Consider the following 22,273-nt stretch of genomic DNA (forward strand, 5'->3'; position numbering starts at 1 on the left):
ATATTGCCTTTTGGTGTTTAATTAGCAAGTCTGTCAGCAAACACCCTGCGTAGCCCTGCCCTCCCCACCTGGCTGTGCAGCAGTCTGTTGGGAGGATGGGGTACAGGCTGTGTGCCCTCCTTCGTTCGACCCAACTGTTTCTCTCACTCCCTTCCTTCACTTTAAATACTTCACTGTAACTGTTCACCCTGCCTAACCCAGATCCAAGGCATGAACCTCGCATCTAATACCACCAAGCTATTCTCCAGCACTTCTTAGGCCTCTACCCCTACCAAGAGCCCCCTGACACCTTAGCGGAAAGGAATTGCTTTTCTTCTTTCATTCCAGTCAGAGTGGATTCCCAACAATTCTTTTTTTTTTTTTTTTTTTAAATCAAACCCAGATTTCTGCCTGTAGCACTTCCTCTCCTATGTTCCAAATATTAACTTTCTGTGGCTTCGGCCACTCAAAAATGGAATGCGTCCTGAAGCTTTCTAAAACTTCACACAGGCAGAAACTTGTAAGGAGGAAGAAACAGAACCTATTCAGTCCAGAAAGGAACAATACCAAATGAGGCATGAGGGAGGTATGAGAAATATCCAACAGGATTTAGCCTCAAATCCTCAGGAGGCCTTGGCCTTTGGACTAGGTCAAGTCAGCCTGTAAAAATAGAGGATTGTTTGTTCGATGCCTGGTGAGCAGCTCCTGTGCTTGAACGAGGGCTCTGGAGAGTGACAGCTCCTACACTTCCCCATAGGAGCAGAGGTTCAGCCTAACACCTCGAAAAGGGCATGGAGCTGTCATCACAGGAACAACCATCTGACTGCCTTTCTGGTCCCTCCACTGGCTCCCCTCTCCCCTACCAGGATTCCAGGGCTCAGATGTGCTGCCCTGGGTCCTGGGAAGCCCACCTGAGACCTTGGAAGCAAACACCAAGGTTGGGAGGATTTGTGAGGTTTGGAGCAGCAGGGGCCCTTGGAGATGGCTCAGTTGGTGGGTCAGTACTGTCCCCCAAGGTCTGTGACCTGAACCTATGAGGAGGCATTTTCTCTGTTTGCCCTCATTTCCATTAGATGGGGTTCAAAGGGTAATAAGTCCACATGAGTGGCCAGGGCCCATGGCCCCAGCAGTTCTGTGGAGACGACTCATCCATCAGACTAAAGCCACCAGGTAAGGTGTCCGGTCTGCACCTGCCATTCCTCTTTGGCTGGAAAGGAGTAAGAAACTCATTGTCAGAGTAAGAAACTCCTCCAAAAGGCTAGAAAGGGACCATTCTCAGCTCAGGGAAAACAAGAGTAGTAGCTCCTTAAATCCTGAACAGAAATTCAGCGAGATTAGTCAGCCAAAGCCTCTGAATTTCAATACCCTACCCCCACTCCCAGAAAGCTAGAATGAAGTGCATCCCTGAGAGAAAATGTACTTAAAAACACTCAGACTTATAAATTACATAGAATTATGTAGTCAGGTGCTCCAGGGCCAGGGTAAAAGCAAAATAAAAGACACGCAGGTCACTGCAGAATCGCAGATCTTGTCCCCTGAGGTTTTCCCTGTTTACGTAAAAAAAAAAAAAAAAAAAAGAACATCTCCAAAATGCACAAAGAATTGGTTCTGTCAGGATTAAAGAATGAGCTAATCTTATTAGGTAACTGTTTCCTAAGCACTTTTTATTTTTTTTGTTCCACACCAAAAATAATTTCTAAAGCAGCACTCAAAGGTTTTAATCAATTTCCTCTTGAAACGGCCAAGGAGAGAGACTAAAATAACATGATGTTATTGCAACTAAAGATGATAATTGCATGAATTTGTAAAGTGCCCTTTACTGACTTGTTATGCTTTTAAAGTCTCCCATCCACAGTGATCAATTCCCCCACATTCTTCCCACAATGATGATTCTATTCTAGTTACGAAGAAACAGAGCACCAGAATGGTGTGCCACTCAACAGAGAACAGACAAAGGACCCGGAACTCCAGCAGGTACTTTTGCCAGAACCTAGTATCTGATCAACAAATAGATTCTTCTAATGTCTTATAATTAAACTTGTCACACAGCTTCATGAAAACAGCTTGTGACCCGGGGCAGGGAGTCATTGCCTGATGATTTCCTACATGTGATTTAGGACCAGCCAAATTTGTATTCAGGACTTTCTAAACACCATGCCCTTCTGGAGATAGGGGTTAGCATCTCTAATACAACCCCAGCAGCTGACAGAGGTGGGAGGCCAGGAGCAGGCAGCACAGAGCTCTGGGAACCCACCGTGCTCTCTAGCGCCCCCTCTGGCTTCCTGGAAGATTCACTACACAGCACCAAGAAAAACACCTGTAAAAAAAAAAAAAAAAAAAAAAGCCAGTGCTGGGCAGGCAGGTGAACCCTGGAAGAAAATCCTCCTGATCTCAGGTCAGATGCTGCCTATCCTGTCTGGGGAGAGGATTAGAGTAGAGCAGAGGAAAGCTCCTGCACAAGCCATTCTTTCCTTGGGCAGCCCTAATACGAACCTGCCCTATGTAGTAACCATGGAAACAGGAGCTGCCTGCCAGTCATATTTCACAGACAAGGTTTCTTGCCGGCAGCAGCCCCTGGGCTGGGAGGGACTGAGAGGTGAACAGAGTCCCTTTCCCCAAGTGCCACAGTCCCCATTAGAAGATCAGCCTCCCTGTGAGGTAGGTGCCCTCTCTGACACGGAATGGCCAGGGTGGGGCGGGTGGGGGGTGGCGAGGTCTCTGAGGAGGAAGATATGCCTGCCAGGGACCCGCTTTTGCCTGTTTCAGGGCCACTTAGAACACAATGCTGCCCACACCTCCACTCCCCTCCCCTCCCTGGGGCCAGCCCAGAAGCAAGGCGTCAAGCCTCACACACAACACACACCAAGGTGTTCTCAGTTACTGTCAAGCAGCCCTGGGTACGGTGACACTGCCCAATATGCTCCCATAAGCACTGCCCACTGCTCCCTGAAGGCAGCAGGCTGTGACTGGGGACACTGGTCCAAGGCATGAGGCCTGACTGGTCTCTGCCCACAGGGGACACACTCGAAACATCAGTCAAGAGACGAACAGCAGTCCACACACTGAGGCGCCTCACCTCCCTGGAAAGATCCATCCCTCCTGGCTTTTTGCCTCCACTAAACCCCAGCAATCCCGGAGAAGGCAATGGCACCCCACTCCAGTACTCTTGCCTGGAAAATCCTATGAACGAAGGAGCCTGGTAGGCTGCAGTCCATGGGGTCGCTAAGAGTTGGATACGACTGAGCGACTTCCCTTTCACTGTTCACTTTCATGCATTGGAGAAGGAAATGGCAACCCACTCCAGTGTTCTTGCCTGGAGAATCCCAGAGATGGGGGAGCCTGGTGGGCTGCCGTCTATGGGGTCGCACAGAGTCGGACACGAGTGAAGTGACTTAGCAGTAGCAAACCCCACCGATCCAGCTCTCAGTGAACCAAGACAGCCCTAAGGAGCTAGTGTGTAAGGTGTTCCTCCTGGGGTAGTGGAAGCAGGAAGAGGAGCCTGCATTGGCCCAATCCTGAGGACCCAAGGCCACCTTCTGCAGGCCCCGCTCCCTGAAGGCATTCTGCCCGGGCCCGGGCAGGAAGGAGGCATGCTTATCAACAGCCCTGCTTCCCCGGCACTGGCCTGTCGGTGTGATTCTGATCACAGTAACCAGGAGGCAAGCGGGTAGGGAGGGGCTGGGGGTCTAGGAGCACCCACCCTCCATAGGAGCCACAGGGCTGGAGGAGAACAGATGGGAAACCACTGAGGACGGAGGCCCAAGGAAGAGGTCACCTCTCCTCAGGCCAGACTCAGCAGCTACACAAGATGCCAAAGACAGTTCAACACATTTTCCTATAGGCAAACATGATTTAGTTCCTGCTCCAAAAGGGAATGCAAACTGGACTTGGTGGGAGGAGGGCAGGAAGCGCCGGTCGAGTTCTTAGGGCCGCTTTGTGAGTCGCCGCAAAGAGAGAGGAACACAGAGGGTGCATTTACAAGCATCTGCTGTGCACATCTCTCTCTGAGGGTTTCCTCAGATTCCTCAAGGGGATGAAAGAGTATGGCTGTGAAATGGTCTCTATCTGGAAGCAGTATTGATCCGCTCAGCACATCAACAAAGAGGCAGTATTCACAAACAGATTTCTCTCTCTACTGAGGCTTCTGTCCCCTCCACAAAGTTGGTTTCTCTAACAGGCTACTGAAGTTGTATAACTGATAACGTGAAGCACAATCGGGCGAGAGCACCCAGCCCTGATGCTTTCTTGAACCATCGCATACAGTCTTGTCCCATACATCCCTCCACCAACACCATCACCTATTTCCTGACACACCCCCAGAAACCCTGTATTAGGCAAGCTCAACTTTCTATCTTTAGCATTTAGGCAAAATTAAAAGAACATGCACGAGGCACAATTCCAGCCTTTCCAACAGCAGATTCAGACTTTCTGGCCGTCTCAGCCTTCTTTGAGAGTCTATGAAAACCATGGACCCTCCTCTCAGAACAAAAGGCATACAATTTCAGGGGATTCCTTGCCCTCTGAAGCCCACCCTTACCCCCCTGGGAGGCTGGCTCATCTGAGACGATCCGCCACCCACCTCCCAAGCTTCCTCCCATCCTACACTCGCTGTGCGGGCGTTGCACGCGGAGCCCTCACTTGTTCTCCTGTCATCGTAGCTCGGCTTTCTTCGCTGTATGCTTCTCTCTCCCCCCTTCGAGCAACTCACAGTGACCACAAAAGCCCCTCAGAGATCCCCCACCCCCACGCAGAGTGCTGCAGAAATGGCCAGAATGTGCAAAGGCTCCAACCAGATCCAGCCACACTGGCTCCCATCTCAGCTGCCACTGGCTCGCCCCTCTCACAAGCACTTCTGCAAAATGCATCTGCCAAAGCAGCTTCAAGACATAGCACGTTTCAGGCGCTGCTGGGAGGTGGCAGGCTAGAGGGAAAGGAGGGTGGGTTCAGGTCTTTGTTGTACCACTAGCAAGCTGGGTAACCATGGGAAATTTCTTAACCTCTCTGAGCCCTAGCTTCCTCCTCCAGCTTACCAGTTTTTTTTTTTTTTTGAGGATCAAGTGAAATAGGAGATAAAGAGCCTGGCAAGACAGACTAGACACTCAGCCAATGTGTGCTTTCTTGCCCTCCAATGGAAGGGCTCACAAAACCTGTCGCCCCAGACCATTCTTCCCTCAGGGCACACACCCAGCTGCATCCTAAGTCTCCTGCCCCTAACCCAAGGGGCAGGCCACAGGAGCCATGCCCTGCAGGGACAGTGTGGACAGCAAAGGCCTGTTGACTGGCCCCAGCTGGTACACAGTAGCTCTTAAGACTTGAAGGCCAGGAAACAACGAGAAGGAGTTTAGAGCTTCTTTAGCCACGAGATATTTTTTAGCCTTCAAATTTTAAGATCACATACTAAAACTGCACATATGGTTTGAATCACATTTGCTCAGATAGCTCAGATGATTTTCTATGCCAGAGTCTCTGTCACTTGGAGAGTTGTTTGTTTTAACACACAGCATGTGAGTCCACAGCATCTGCCCACTTGGCCCTCACCCAGGGGGACTCCTGGGTCCACCCGCAACTACCACGCTCTCCATGTCCCACCACTGTCCCGGCTAGTCTGAGTGGGGGTCCCAGGGCCTCTCCTTTCCCACTGTCTCCACATCAGGTGGACCGCAGAGCTGGGCTTCACCAGGATGCCCTGCCTGATGCTCCTCTAACCTCCCCCACTGCCTGGCCGTCCAGATACTTGTCCTGAGACCAACCCTTCCACATGTATCTAGAGTCCCCAGAAGCGCCATCTCCCATGTGCCTGACTCTTTCATACTTTACCAGCCCATGTAACTGGGTACATGGATGCCAACCATTTCTAGAATTAGAAGTATGTCTGGAACAGCCCTTCCTTGGATGCTGTGCCTGCCTCACCCCGCTGCTATCTCTAGACATTCTAGGTCACCTCTGGTTCTGCTGTCTGCACGTCCTCCTCACCAGCCCCTGACGGCAAGGATCACCAGAGTCACAGTGCGTTCCTCCAAGGCCACACCCTGCAGAGAAGCTACCGAAGTGTGGAGGAGGCAGCCACAACGGATGCCTGAGAAGGCAGGAACAACGGGGCAGAGGGCGGGGTCGGCAGCAGGTGAGAGGTGGATCAGGCACCTCAACTCATTCCTGCCTTGAACTGGCCAAGAAAAACAGAAAGTGTTCTTATTAATCTCTTCTCCTCTGTTTTGAAGCAAATTCCAGCCACCTCAACAAATTATTTCTGCGGGAAAATATCATTTCTTCATAGTCATAAACTGATCCTGGGGATCACTGGAGGGACATGCTGGATATTTATGCATTCTGCTCAAACAGCTATGAGAACCAGTCCAGACCAGGAGTTTTGAACCTCGGAGCGGGAGGGGGCTTCCATGAACCATTGGAAATTGTATACAAACTGTTGTATGAGTACCTGTTCATCCATGGTTTTACCCAAGAGTCATGTGACCTAAAAATCCTCACTGATCCACAAAGACTTTTAGTGGCCCTTAAAGACGTAGCCTCTGAGGGTCTTACTTGGTCTACTTTCTAACGGAGAGATGAGTACAGTGGATACCTTGGTCATCATGGACATGAGCAAAGACAGCACCCCTGCCCTTGATCACCATGGGCACAGTTGAGTCTTGGCAAGACTGCAGTTGGTAAGAGGAGATAGAGAGCTCTGGGGCAAGCAGCGCCACCTTCCTTTCTGCTGTTGGAGTGACTTTAAACACCTCCAAGAGGAGGAGAGCTCCCTCCCCCAGCTGGCAGAAGGGCCTGTCTGCTCATAATGCTTAGCAACTGCAGAAGAGCTACCAGTGTGGCCTTCAGCAGCCCCTCTCCAACCACAGCCTTCTGGGATGCAGTCCCTCCCACTAGACTGTGGCATCTTTCCACTTCTCAGCTGGGCTCCTCAAAGGAGCCTTCAAGACCCCATATGCAAGGTCCTCAAGAGCCAGTGTTTATACAGAAAACTTTTACCACAGTGCTATTTAATACTCACACTAGGAGACACATATTATCTCCATTTCACATGTGAGACTGAAAAGTTCTTAGAGTTAATAATTAAAACGACTATGAATCAGAATGGCTGGCTCTATCGGACGTGCTCATGGAAACAAGGATACCGCCTGGTTGCCTGGAGTATCTTATCTTGTGCAAACCCAAAAGACAGAATTATAGCTGCTGCAACCACCCTCTCCCTCCAACGGAGTGACAGATATTCTTGGCAACATAGACAGCAGGTCTCCTCTGAAATAGCCCCGATCACAGGTCCTCATCATTACTGATGGGAAAAGGCAGGACATGCAAGGATGGACACTGAGGCCAGAATCTGAGAAAAGCCAGAAGGTAGCAGAGCTGATAAGTGGAGGGCTAAGGGACAGACCATCTTTGTGGTAAATGGAGATGCCAACTGTGCCCATTTCTCTACAGGAGCAGGCTGACTTGGAGGGTGAGCTGTACGGGAAAGACTGTACTGATTACCAGCTCAGAAATGACATTCAGACAGTCAACACTCATGGAGACAACAGGTTCTTTCTGTCAGTGGTTCAAAGGACAATACAACCCTTGGCCTTGTGTGTGTACCCAGAGGAGTGGGAGGGCAGGGTGCAGGAAGGAAGTTGCCAGGAAGAGCAGCAGGATCCCCCCTGGACCGTCCTCTAGGAACAACACACCAGCCTCAGGGTTAGGCCAGTTGCGGCAAGAGATGCAGGAATTTCTCCAAAGTCAAACTCTACAGGGGGATCCTAGCCCCTCTGCACCATCTCCCACCTATAATTTCCCTGTTACCAGTATGGATCTAATAATTAAGCTGGGAGGCAATGGATATCCAGCATATAAGTAAACCAGGAGAGGGACAAGCTAGAAGAAGGCGAGTATAGGACTTGAAAAGATCAAAACAAAAATATCTCTGTAAAACCTAGAATTCATATGCCAACATTTTATGTAAGTACCCTGAATAGACAGTGACAGAGACACAGCCTGAGAGGCAACATTCGGGGGGAAATGATGTACATAGCAGACAGTGGTCATTACATTTAAAACCTTTACTCCATGGCCTGTGTATTCATACTTGTAATGGCTGTGAGAGCCAGTCAGGAAACTGAACACTTAATTCTCCAGGCAAGAATACCGGAGTGGTAGCCATTCCCTTCTCTAGGGGATCTTCCTGACCCAGGGATTGAACTGGTGTCTCCTACTTTGCAGGCAGATTCTTTACCATCTGAGCTACCAGGGAAGCCCCTAATGGTCCAGGAGTGGACATGTGACCTAAGTTAGACCAATCAGAGTCCTTCCCTGGGATTTTTCAAATCAGAGCAGAGGGAGAGGCCCGCTTTTCCTTTTGGACCATATGTTTTAAGTTTATAAGCTCAGAGCAGCCAACAGCCATGTGCCCCCAACTACATGGAGAAGCTGACCTGAGAGAACGCAGCCAACATGCTGAAAGAAACAGATGCAAGTTCTTAGAGTCCAGATGTGTCTTCCTTCCCCAGAACAGTCATCAAGCAAGGACACTCCAGCCCTGCCCTTCCTGGTGATAAACTTCCGAGCGCACATCGTCAGTTTGAGAGTTTATAGGTTCACCTTATCAGTGTAAGATTAGGTGAAACCTGAGAGTGAAATATAATACATTGTGTTGGGCTCCGCGAGAGTTCACATGTATAAGACGTCATCCCTAAACCTGGAAATGTGAACAGGGAGTCAACATAAACTGATGTTACACGAAAACATGTACGATATGTGCCCTAGTAACAGGGTGGTACACTTATGTTTTAGTGATGGGTGGAAATGAGTGGTGTTTCATGGCCTACTTCGAGGACACTCCATTACAGAAACGGGTTTTCATGAGTTCTCAAGGATGAAGCTGGCATGAGTCCGCCTGTAGGAAAAGAGGGAGAGACTCATGGAGTTGGAATGCTCCATGCCACTGAGTGTAGGTGTGAGATTTGCTCCCACACCCACCATCCCTCCCAGGCTAGGGGAAACCACTAACAAACAGCCCATTCCATCCTGCTCATACAGGCAAGAACAGCATCTGAAGATCCCAGAAAACATTTCCAAAGGCTATTCTGTTTCGTAGAAAGCCTGAGGACCTGATTCAGAGGTAGAGGCTGAGACATTTCTTTACAAAGCAGAATTTTATCAGGTGTAATGGATTACCTGGGAGTACAACTTTCATGTCTTCTAGGTCAAAAGAAAGGAAATGTAGAGCAACCCCAAATTACATTTAGATCTTCCGAATGTGTTCCCTAAGTAGTCCTTAGGTGGGCACATCCTGGAAGAAGCCCTGGTGCCGGGTTGTGTGGTCCTATGGGGTTTCCTTTACCCATTGCTCTTGTTCTATTTATCCCAGTGAGCGGATCCAGCTCCAACCCCGTCTTCAAGCATCCAGCTACTCAAACACTCATTAAAATGATCTGTGTCCTTGTCTGGCGACCTCAGGACCCAGGTCTCAGTCACTGTCATCACACCAATACACAGCACGATGCCAGAACATTTGGAGATAGCATAGGCAATTCTCAATCTGGATCCACAAACACTTTGGAAGTAAGATGCACAGTAAGTGCGTGTGCATATTTGCAGGAATGGGTTTCTTATTCACCATATTTGCAGAAATACTGTTAACTGTTTGGGACTCCCCTCGCCCCAAACAGTTAAGAACCACAGAGGCGCAAGATATGATTGGCACAGAGTGGGGGGATGTGGTCCTCATTGGTGAATCCGTCTTGCCATCCCTGTGGCTGGATTAGGGCTGGTTGTCATTTTGGTGCTGAGAAGCACTTGCCTCTCTCAAACTGGGAACTACCCGGGTTCCTAAACAGGAAGAGGCTCCCAGGACACAGTAATTTCCAGCTCCCACCACCTGTGGTCTGTGTGAGCAACCCTGGAATGCTTTGCAAACCAGGAGAGGAGAGGACACAGCTCTGTTGTGCTTAGGCTCCTTCCAGGAAAGACCATGGGAAGACAGAGGGGCAGAGATTGGATCTGATGGACGCAGCTGGACTCCTTTCAAAAAGCACCCAACTGTGAAAAATAAGGATCCAGCTGGGGACTGGTGGCCACAGGAAACAGGCCATCAGCTTCATCATTTCTTCTGTACCAGAAGCTCTTTTGAGAGTGTGAATGGGGCTTTGTGTAGTAAGTTCTCATCGATGAGCTAATAAATATGTGAAACGGCCTCTCAGACCAGGTTCCTGCAGCCTGGACACTGAGGTCATTCAAGGAACAATTAGATGCCATCTGGAGAGAGCTGGGACTCGAAGGGCCGAGTGGCATGCTCTGGTTCCCAGGCTGTGGCACATCCTTATCTTCACTGACAGAAAGGGTAAATGGAGTCAGCCAGCTGATCCACACTGGGAGCAGAGAACGGGCAAACACACAGCAATGAATAAAAGCTTAAGGACCAGGGGAACGTTCACATTCAGCCTACCCCAAGGAAATGTACCCCTTGAATGCATTCACACACCCAAGCTGAGTATCTTTGCCATGAACCAAGCTTTTACTTTACCAAGATCTAGGATTTCATTGTTTTAATATAATGCAATTAGAGTACAACAGCAACTGTACATTATATACAGCTCTCACAGTATATAGTGAGCAATGACTTGATTGTGTGAAATAGAGATAGTACTTACTGAGGCTTCACAGTCCAATTGTAAAAAAACAGGGGGACAACTGTGCACCCATTTTCTGGGATACAGTCTCAGTTTTTTCTTATTTTTACATTAAAATTTTGGCCTTCCCGGGTAGCTCAGATGATAAAGAATCCGCCTACAATGCAGGAGACCCAGGTTCAATCCCTGGGTTGGGAAGATCCCCTGGAGAAGGGAATGGCAACCTACTCCAGTATTCCTGCCTGGAGAAGTCCATGGACAGAGGAGCCTGGTGGGCTACAGTCCATGGGGTGGCAAAGAGTTGGATACTAACACTTCTTTATTTATGATCAGTATTTTTATTTTTTTAATTTTTAATATACATTTTTTTTATTTTTACTTTATTTTACTTTACAATACTGTATTGGTTTTGCCATACATTGACATGAATCTGCCACGGGTGTATACGAGTTCCCAATCCTGAATCCCCCTCTCACCTCCCACCCCATATCATCTCCCTGGATCATCCCCGTGCATCAGCCCCAAGCATCCTGTATCCTATATCGAACATAGACTGGCACTTCATTTCTTACATGATAGTATACATGTTTCAATGCCATTCTCCCAAATCATCCCATCCTCTCCCTCTCCCTCACAGTCCAAAAGTCCGTTCTATACATCTGTGTCTCTTTTGCTCACTTGCATACAGGGTCATCATTACCATCTTTCTAAATTCCATATATATGTGTCAGTATACTGTATTGGTGTTTTTCTTTCTGGCTTACTTTACTCTGGATAATCGGCTCCAGTTTCATCCATCTCATTAGAACTGATTCAAATGTATTCTTTTTAATGGCTGAGTAATACTCCCTTGTGTATATGTACCACAGCTTTCTAATCCATTCATCTGCTGATGGACATCTAGGTTGCTTCCATGTCCTGGCTATTATAAACAGTGCTGCGATGAACATTGGGTACATGTGTCTCTTTCAATTCTGGTTTGCTCGGTGTGTATGCCCAGCAGTGTGATTGCTGGGTCATAAGGCAGTTCTATTTGCAATTTTTTAAGGAATCTCCACACTGTTTTCCATAGTGGCTGTACTAGTTTGCATTCCCACCAACAGTGTGAGAGGGTTCCCTTTTCTCCACATCCTCTCCAGCATTTATTGCTTGTAGACTTTTGGATCGCAGCCATTCTATGAAATGGCTGTGAAATGGTGTGAAATGGTACCTCACTATGGTCTTGATTTGCATTTCTCTGATAATGAGTGATGTTGAGCATCTTTTCATGTGTTTGTTAGCCATCCGTATGTCTTCTTTGGAGAAATGCCTATTTAGTTCTTTGGCCCATTTTTTGATTGTATCGTTTATTTTTCTGGAGTTGAGCTGCATAAGTTGCTTGTATATTTTTGAGATTAGTTGTTTGTCAGTTGCTTCATTTGCTATTGTTTTCTCCCATTCCAAAGGCTGTCTTTTCACCTTACTTATAGTTTCCTTTGTTGTGCAGAAGCTTTTAATTAGATCCCATTTGTTTATTTTTGCTTTTATTTCTAGTATTCTGGGAGGTGGATCATAGAGGATCCTGCTGTGATTTATGTCGGAGAGTGTTTTCCTATGTTCTCCTCTAGGAGTTTTATAGTTTCTAGTCTTACGTTTAGATCTTTAATCCATTTTGAGTTTATTTTTGTGTGTGGTGTTAGAAAGTGATCTAGTTTCATTCTTTTACAAGCGGTTGACCACTTTTCCCAGCACCACTTGTTACAGAGATTGTCTTTACACCATTGTATATTCTTGCCTCCTTTGTCGAAGATAAGGTGTCCATAGGTGTGTGGATTTATCTCTGGGCTTTCTATTTTGTTCCATAGATCTATATTTCTGTCTTTGTGCCAGTATCATACTGTCTTAATGACCGTGGCTTTGTAGTAGAGCCTGAAGTCAGGCAGGTTGATTCCTCCAGTTCCATTCTTCTTTCTCAAGATTGCTTTTGCTATTCGAGGTTTTTTGTATTTCCATACAAATCTTAAAATTATTTGTTCTAGTTCTGTGAAAAATACCGCTGGTAGCTTGATAGGGATTGCATTGAATTTGTAGATTGCTTTGGGTAGTATACTCATTTTCACTATATTGATTCTTCCAATCCATGAACATGGTATATTTCTCCATCTATTAGTGTCCTCTTTGATTTCTTTCATCAGTGTTTTATAGTTTTTGATATATAGGTCTTTAGTTTCTTTAGGTAGGTATATTCCTAAGTATTTTATTCTTTTCATTGCAATGGTGAATGGAATTGTTTCCTTAATTTCTTTTTCTACTTTCTCATTATTAGTGTATAGGAATACAAGGCATTTCTGAGTGTTGATTTTATATCCTGCAACTTTACTATATTCATTGATTAGCTCTAGTAATTTTCTGGTGGAGTCTTTAGGATTTTCTATGTAGAGGATCATGTCATCTGCAAACAGTGAGAGTTTTACTTCTTCTTTTCCAATTTGGATTCCTTTTATTTCTTTTTCTGCTCTGATTGCTGTGGCCAAAACTTCCAGAACTATGGTGAATAGTAGCAGTGAAAGTGGGCACCCTTGTCTTGTTCCTGACTTTAGGGGAAATGCTTTCAGTTTTTCACCATTGAGGATAATGTTTGCTGTGGGTTTGTCATAGATAGCTTTTATTATGTTGAGGTATGTTCCTTCTATTCCTGCTTTCTGGAGAGTTTTTATATGATCAGTATTTTTAATGTAAATGCAATTGCTGAGCAAGCTGGGTTAAAAAAAAAAGCATAGCTAGAGAAAAAAATATGGAATAAGATAAACAGATAGTGATTATTTGTATTCTAAATGTTTCTACAGCTTTATAACAGCTCAAGTAGCAGGAGGATAGCAGTGCTCACTGTGGTCTCAGGGCCCACAGGGGCCTCTCAGAGAGTCCATGAGGTCAACACTATTTTTGTAATAATTTTGAGACCTTTTTGCCTTTTTCACTGGGTTGATATTTATGCTGATAGGACAAAAGCCATGGTGGGTAAAACTCCTGGGACTGTAGCAGTAAGCAAGGGGAAGGCACCAACTCTTAAGTAGTCATTGTGTTTCTTGACCATGTTTTTTAAAATTTCTTTTCAAATGTTAAAAATTAAAAATATACTACTTTAAAAAAGAGCCAGTTTCACTTAAAAAGTCCTTGATGAAGCAGTAAGAATCACAGTTGTTTCCTCTCATATGCAGACAATATGTTCCAAGACCCCCAGTGGATGCCTGAAACCACAGACGGGACCAAACCATATACACGTGTATATATATATAGAACATACCTATGATAAGGTTTAATTTATAAATTAGGTACAGTAAGAGAACATCTGAATTGCCAACATGACTAGCCTTGTGCTTTGGGGCCATTATTAAGTAAAATAAGGGTTATGGGAACAAGCACTGCAATACCTTGAAAGTCAGTCTGATAAAAGATGGCTACCAAGTGACTAACCAACATCACCACCACCAAATGACCAAGGGGCAGGATATGATGGACAAGGGGATGATTCATGGGTTAGGTGGGAAGGAGCGGGAAGGCATGAGATTTCATCAGGCTATGCAGAATGGTGCATGAATTAAAACTTTTGAATTGTCAAAAAAAAAAAAAGAAAAAAACACTTGAAAAGATGCATGCACCCAATGTTCATAGCTGCCTGACTCACAATTAATTGCCAAGATATGGAAGTGTCCATCGAAAGATGGATGGAAAAAGATGTGTGTACACAAGCATGCGCCCACACGCATACACACGCACAATGGACTACCACTCAGCCATAAAAGAAGAAATTATATTTTGCCATTTGCAACAACATGGATAGACTTGAAGGGCATTATGTTAAGTGAAATAAGTCAGAGAAAGACAAATAGTGTATGATATCACCTATATGTGGAATCTAAAAAATACCACAAACTAGTGAATATAATAATGAAGAAGCAGATTCACTGATGCAGAGAAAAACCAGTGGTTACCAGTGGGGATAGGGAAGCAGAGAGGGGTAATATAGGGGTAGAAGATTAAGAGGTACAAACCACTAGATATAAAATAAGCTAAAAGGATATATTACATAACACAGAAAGGCATCTATTTTATAATAACTATAAAAGCAGTATAACTTTTAAAAATTGTGAATCATTACACTGTACACCCATAAGTTATATAATATTGCACATTAACTATGCCTCAGTAAAAAAATATTGTACCACCACATAAAATGAAACTTATGAAATGTTTCTTTCTGGAATTTTCAGACCATGGTTGACTGGGTGACGGAAGCGGCAGATCAGAGGACTACTGCATTAGTTTATCACATCCTGGCCCTTGAGTCCACATCTCGAACATTCTGTGTGGCAAGACAGGAAGCAGACATCCAGCTCTTCTGCTGCACACCCCATACAATGGCTGTCTTGAGGGAGAGCAACCGTGCCATTAAACTGGGGGCTGCACTCGCTGCTTTTTCACGGAGCGCCACTTTTACTTCAAAGAATGTCTGACAAACAATGGTTATTCAGACATGAGAATTTATTCGGCAGACATTTTCTAAAAAAATGAACAAAGTGAGCCTGTCACTTCAAGGAAAACAACTGACATTATTTGTTGCCAATGGTAAAACCTGTGCTTTTAACTGAAAATTAGAATTTTGGGAAACTTGTATTTATTACCAGAAGTGGTAAATATGTTCATGATTTTTTCCAATACTTTAATGATATTTTTCATGAGTGATGATAATAATGAGTGTGAATTTTTAATACTGTATAGTGATGTATGTTAACAGCTGGAATATCTGCATAACTCATATTTTTCAAACCAATATTTTTCAAATGATCAATGCACAATCATACAAAATTATGCACAGTTAAAATCCATTCACATTGCCAGACAGACCAATGGATTTTAAGGGGACAGAGTTAAAAAAAAAGAAAAGAAAAGGTCACTGATATGACTTCAGATTCCACACTCCAATTAACCTTTATGGAACTACAACTTTACAAGTTTTAGTATAATAACAAAGAAAAATATCTCTAATGATCAGAAAAGGCTATTTAAAATACTACCCCTAGGGGATGAGAGGTGGGCAAAATGGGTGAAGGGGGTGAAAAGGTACATATTTGCGTTATAAAGTGAATAAGTCCTGGAGATGTACTGTAAAGCACAGTGACTAAAGTTAACAATACTATATTGCATATTTGACAGCAGCTAGCAAAATGGGTCTTGAAAGTTCTCATCAGAAGACAAAGATTTTTAGTAACCATTGTATGGTAATGGATGCTCACTGGTCTTATTGTGATCATTCTGCAATATATTCAAATCATTATATTGTACACCTGAAACCAATAAAATGTTACGCTAATTATACCTTAATACAAAAAGAATATTCCTCCCTTTTTGAAATAAATCTTAAAATTGAAGTACAGCAGACTTTGTTCATTCATAGTGATGCTTCCTAAGGCCCACTTGACTTCACATTCCAGGATGTCTGGCTCTAGGTGAGTGATCACCCCATCGTGATTATCTGGGTCATGAAGATCTTTGTTGTACAGTTCTGTGTATTCTTGTCACCTCTTCTTAATATCTTCTGCTTCTGTTAGGTCCATACCATTTCTGTCCTTTATTGAGCCCATCTTGCATGAAATGTTCCCTTGGTATCTCTAATTTTTTTTGAAGAGATCTCTAGTCTTTCCCATTCTATTGTTTTCCTCTATTTCTTTGCACTGATCACTGAGGAAGGCTTTCTTCTCTCTCCTTGCTATTCTTTGGAACTCTGCATTCAGATAGGTATTATCTTTCCTTTTCTCCTTTGCTTTTGGCTTCTCTTCTTTCCACAGCTATCTGCAAGGCCTCCTCAGACAGCCATTTTGCTTTCTTGCATTTCTTTTTCTTGGAGATGGTCTTGATCCCTGTCTCCTGTACAATGTCACAAACCTCCATCCATAGTTCATCAGGCACTCTGTCTATCAGATCTAGTCCCTTATATCTATTTCTCACCTCCACTGTATAATCGTTAGGGATTTGATTTAGGTCATAGCTGAACGGTCTAGTGATTTTCCCTACTTTCTTCAATTTAAGTCTGAATTTGGCAATTAGGAGTTCATGATCTGAGCCACAATCAGTTCCCGGTCTTGTTTTTGCTGACTGTATAGAGCTTCTCCATCTTAGGCTGCAAAGAATACAATGAATCTGATTTCGGTGTTGACCATCTGGTGATGGCCACGTGTAGTCTTCTCTTGTGTTGCTGGAAGACGGTGTTTGCTATGACCAGTGTGTTCTCTTGGCAACTCTCTCAGCCTTTGCCCTGCTTCATTCTATAATCCAAGGCCAAATTTGCCTGTTACTCCAGGTGTTTCTTGACTTCTACTTTTGCATTCCAGTCCCCTGTAATGAAACGGACATCTTTTTTGGGTGTTAGTTCTGGAAAGTCTTGTAGGTCTTCATGCATGCATGCATGCATGCTGAGGCACTTCAGTCATGTCCAGCTCTGTGCGACCCCATGGACAGCAGCCCACCAGGCTCCTCTGTCCACAGGATTCTCCAGGCAAGAATACTGGAGTGGGCTGCCATTTCCTTCTCCAGTAGGTCTTCACAGAACTTCTTCAGCATTACTGTTTGGGGCATAGACTTGGATTACCATGATATTGAATTGTTTGCCTTGGAAATGAACAGAGATCATTCTGTTGTCTTTGAGATTGCATCCAAGTACTGCATCTTGGACTCTTCTGTGGACTATGATGGCTACTCCACTTCTTCTAAGGGATTCTTGCCCACAGTAGTAGATATAATGGTCATCTGAGTTAAATTCACCCATTCCAGTCCATTTTAGCTTGCTGATTCCTAACATGTTGACATTGACTCTTGCCATCTCCTGTTTGACCACTTCCAATTTGCCTTGATTCATGGACCAAACATTCCAGGTTCCTATGCAATATTGCTCTTTACAGCATCAGACCTTGCTTCCATCACCAGTCACATCTGCAACTGGGTGTTGTTTCTGCTTTGGCTCCGTCTCTTCATTCTTTCTGGAGTTACTTTTCCACTGATCTCCAGTAGCATACTGGGCAGCTACCAACTTGGAAAGTTCATCTTTCAGTGTCCTATCTTTTTGCCTTTTCACACTGTTCATGGGGTTCTCAAGGCAAGAACACTTAAGTGGTTTGCCATTCCCTTCTCCAGTGGACCACATTTTGTCAGAACTCTCCATCATGACCTGTCCGTCTTGGGTGGCCCTACATGGCATGGCTCATAGTTTCATTGAGTTAGACAATGCTGTGGTCCATGTGATTAGATCGGTTAGTTTTCTGTGATGGTGGTTTACAGTCTGTCTGCCCTCTGATGGAGAGGGATAAGAGGATTATGGAAGCTTTCTGATGGGAGAGACTGACTGAGGGGGAAGCTGGGTCTTGTTCTGATGGGCAGGGCCACGCTCAGTAAATCTTTAATCCAATTTCTGTTGATGGGTGGAGCTGTGTTCCCTCCCTGCTATTTACCTGGGGCCAAACTATGGCTTCCCTGGTGGCTCAGAGGGTAAAGCATCTGCCTGCAATGTGGGAGACCCAGGTTCAATCCCTGGGTCAGGAAGATCTCCTGGAGAAGGCAATGGCAACCCACTCCAGTACTCTTGCCTGGAAAATCCCATGGACAGAGAAGCCTGGTAGTCTACAGTCCATGGGCTCTCAAAGAGTCGGACACGACTGAGCCACTTCACTTCAAACTATGGTGGAGGTAATGAAGATAATGGTGACCTCCCTCAAAGATCCCATGCGTGTTTGCTACACTGAGTGCCCTCAACCCTGCCGCAGGCCACCAGCAACCCACTGGAGACTCCTGGACACTCATGGGCAAGTCTGGGTCAGTCCCTGTGGGGTCACTGCTCCTTTCTCCTGGGTCCTGGTGCACAAGGTTCTGTGTGCGCCCTCCAAGAGTCTATTTCCCCGTCCTGTGTAAGTTCTAGCAGCTCTGTGGCGGGGTCAATGGCAACCTCCTCCAAGAGCGCTTCCAAGTCTGTTGCACCCGGAGCTCCTGTCCCTGGGGCAGGCCACTGCTGACCTGTACCTTCACAGGAGATGCTCACACACAGTTCTGTCTCAGTTTCTGTGGGGTCCCTGGGTCCTGGTGTGCACAAGGTTTGTTTGAGCCCTCTTAGCACCTCTGGCAATGAAAGTGAAAGAGGAGACTGAAAAAGTTGGCTTAAAATTCAACATTCAGAAAACTAAGATCATGGCATCCGGTCCCATCTCTTCATGGCAAATAGATGGGGAAACAGTGTAAACAGTGTCAGACTTTATTTTGGGGGGGCTCCAAAATCACTGCAGATGGTGATTGCAGCCATGAAATTAAAAGACGCTTACTCCTTTGCAGGAAAGTTAATGACCAACCTAGACAGCATATTAAAAAGCAGAGACATTACTTTGCCAGCAAAGGTCCGTCTAGTCAAGGCTATGGTTTTTCCACTGGTCATGTATGGATGTGAGAGTTGCACCATAAAGAAAGCTGAGAGAGTGTTGGATGGTGTTGGATAAGACTCCTGAGAGTCCCTCGGACTGCAAGGAGATCCAATCAGTCCATCCTAAAGGTGATCAGTCATGAGTATTCATTGGAAGGACTAATGCTGAAGCTGAAACTCCAATACTTTGGCCACCTGATGCAAAGAACTGACTCATTTGAAAAGACCTTGATGCTGGGAAAGACTGAAGGCAGGAGAAGAAGGGGAGGACAGAGGATGAAAAGGTTGGATGGCATCACCAACTTAATGGACATGAGTTTGGGTAAACTCTGGGAGTTGGTGATGGACAGGGAGGCCTTGGCGTGCTGCAGTCTGGGTTGCAAAGAGTCAGACATGACTGAGCGACTGAACTGAACTGATAGCAGACTTACAATGTTGTGTTAGTTTTTTGTGTACAGCAAAGTGATTCAGTTATATATACGTGAGTGTGTGTGTGTGTGTGTGTGTGTGTGTGTGTGTGTGCACGCGCTCGGGCTCAGTCACGAAGTCATGTCCAACTCTGCGACCTGATTGATTGTAGCCTGCCAGGCACCTCTGTCCATGGGATTTCCCAGGTAAAAACAATGGAGTGGGCTGCCATGCCCTCTTCAAAGGGATCTTCCTGACCTAAGGACTGAACCTGGGTTTTCTGTGTCTAATGCACTGAAGGTGGATTCTTTACCCACTAAGCCACCGGGGAAGTCTCAATATACTCCTTTGCAGATAATTTTCCATTACAGGTTATTGTAAGATACCAATTATGATTCTATGTGCTATACAGTATTCTTTCCTTTTTTATTTACATATCGATGCCAGGCCAGATTTTCTTCTGACTTAAATGAAAATAATGTAACACAACAGACCGAAGGCTGAAGCAGATGTGAGAGTCAAACTCATTCTCTCAGACACTAGAGAGGTCTGCAAAAGTGTAAACCAGTGCCAGTCTTTTTTTCTCACCAAGTTTTGTTCTGGAAAATGACTATTTTCATAAAAATATGCTATTTATATTCCCACAATAGGTTTAATGTTGTTATTTTTAATGAGCTAAATAAACATTAAAAAATCCTACACTGTAATTTCTCATACAATAAGCCAATAGCTAAAACCCACATCACAAAAGTTCTTTGCAGTCCTCAGCAATTTTCAAGCACTGAGAAGGGGTCTTGAGTCCAAGGAGTCTGAGAATTTCTGCTCTCGTACCTCTCATCTACTTGTTTTCTATAATTTTGTTTAGGCCATAAGTTTTCAGCATCAAATCTGGAGCAGGCTAAGGTACTTCAATAGAGGAGTATTTTTATTTTTATAACTATCGTAAAAGCATTAATGATTATTAGAGAAAATCTGGAAACAGAAATGTGAAAAACAAAACTCATGAGTTGCCAGGAAGTTAATTTTTACTTATTACCCAACACCCAATCCATCTACGTGTTTATCTTACAGAAATTCTCACACAGATGCACACCCAGCCATCTCAGTGGAAGGCGGTGCCATCCTTCCAGTACGGTGCGTCATCCTTTCCTCCTACCCATGTCTAGTCCTGCAGCAAATCCTGAGGCTCTGCCTTCATACTGTGTGTCTAGAATCCCCCTTCCTTACCACCCCTTCTGCCATCACAGATCCAAACCGTCACATCTTTCATCTGGACGGTCACAACTAGCTCCCAACTGATCTCCCTGCCCCTGCCAGCAACACGCAGGCCACAGTCATCCTGAAACAGCTCCCCATTCCACTTTGTAAAAGTTCACATCCTCACTGGGACACCCAGGCCCTGTGCAACCTGCCTCGAGCCCCCTCCTCACTCTCTCACACCAGCTTTCACTGCTCTCCCTCAAGGCCACTCCTTTGGGCCCACTGGCCTCTCAGCCATTCCTCAGTGGAAGAGGTGAGCTCCAGCCTCATGGCCTTGTCCTTCCTGCATCCTGTCCCCATGAGACATCACTCTATTTTTTGGTTGTCCTCCCTCCCTTTTTTTCCTTAGCCCACATTTTTTTTTTTTTAAGCCATGAGGCTTGCAGGATCTTAGTTCTCCAACCAGGGGTTGAAGCCAGGCCCTTGGCAATGAAAGCGCAGAGTCTTAATTGGACCGCCAGAAAATTTCCCAGACATCACTCTTGACTTGCCCCTCCACTAGAAAGTTCCCTTCTGGGTGAAGCCTTCCCTGCTACCCTCTTTAAATTTAATATCCCCTTAACTCCAACATTTCACAGATGCTTCCCCTGATGACCTTTTTTCTGCTGAGTACGTATCGGTACCAAACATGCTGTACTCTGTTGCCTTCTTTGTCTTGTTGCTATCCCACCCCATAACATAAGCTCCACAGAGGCAGGGACATTGTTCTGTTCACTGCTGTATCCTCAGCCCCTGGAACGGTGGCCAGCAGATGGCAGATAGATACTCAGTAAACATTTGTTAAATTATATGCCTTGTATAACAAATGTGACTACATTTGTTAAATAACAACAAAGCTGTTTTTAACAAGAACCCAAATGTCAGTAGGAAATCAGTTAAATATAACCATCTCATACAATGGCATACTGGATAACCATTTAAAATAAGGAGCTAGATCCGAACGTTTAATATGGAATGATGTACGATGAAAAAAGCAAGTTGCAGACCATATGTAGTTACACATAATTTTTGGCAATCAGTCAAATTGTTCCCCAACTCAGCCTTCTTGTTCTCTTAACAGTTTGACCATCTCAGAATTTCCTAGGAACACCTGAAATTTCCTCACCTTTCCCATTCAGTAAATAAGACAGTCCCTATTCTTCTTTGCTGGGCTTCCCAGGTGCTCCATGGTCAAGAATCCACTCATCAATGTAGGAGGCCCAAGTTTGATCCCTGGGTCGGGAAGATCCCCTGGAGAAGGAAATGTCAACCCACTCCAATATTCTTGCCTGGGAAATCCCATGCGTGCAAGAGCCTGGCAGGTTACATATAGTCCATGGTGTCCCAAAAGAGTCAGACACAACCTAGCAACTGAAAAAAAAAAAACCCACTTCCCTACTGATCTCTCCTGTCCCAGGCAGCCTCGGCACACATTTTCCCACAGGCTGGGGTCTCCCTCTCAGCCTCTAACATGTTCATCTCTCTCTTCTGCCTCACCTAATACCACCTTCCTTCCTTTCAAGTCACCATTTTCTTCAGCTGTCAAATCACAATTCAAACATAATTTTTTTCAAGAAAACTTCTTGGTAAC

General features: G+C 45.2%; 1 protein-coding gene across 5 annotated transcripts in view; it reads right to left on the minus strand.

The window, feature by feature from the left end:
- Window positions 1-22,273, minus strand: part of BCAR3 (BCAR3 adaptor protein, NSP family member) — a 222,219-nt gene that overhangs the window by 56,262 nt on the left and 143,684 nt on the right. The gene's annotated exons all lie outside the window — the stretch shown is intronic.

Source organism: Ovis aries, chromosome 1, assembly GCF_016772045.2.
Source record: "Ovis aries strain OAR_USU_Benz2616 breed Rambouillet chromosome 1, ARS-UI_Ramb_v3.0, whole genome shotgun sequence".
NCBI classification, from domain to species: Eukaryota; Metazoa; Chordata; class Mammalia; order Artiodactyla; family Bovidae; genus Ovis; species Ovis aries.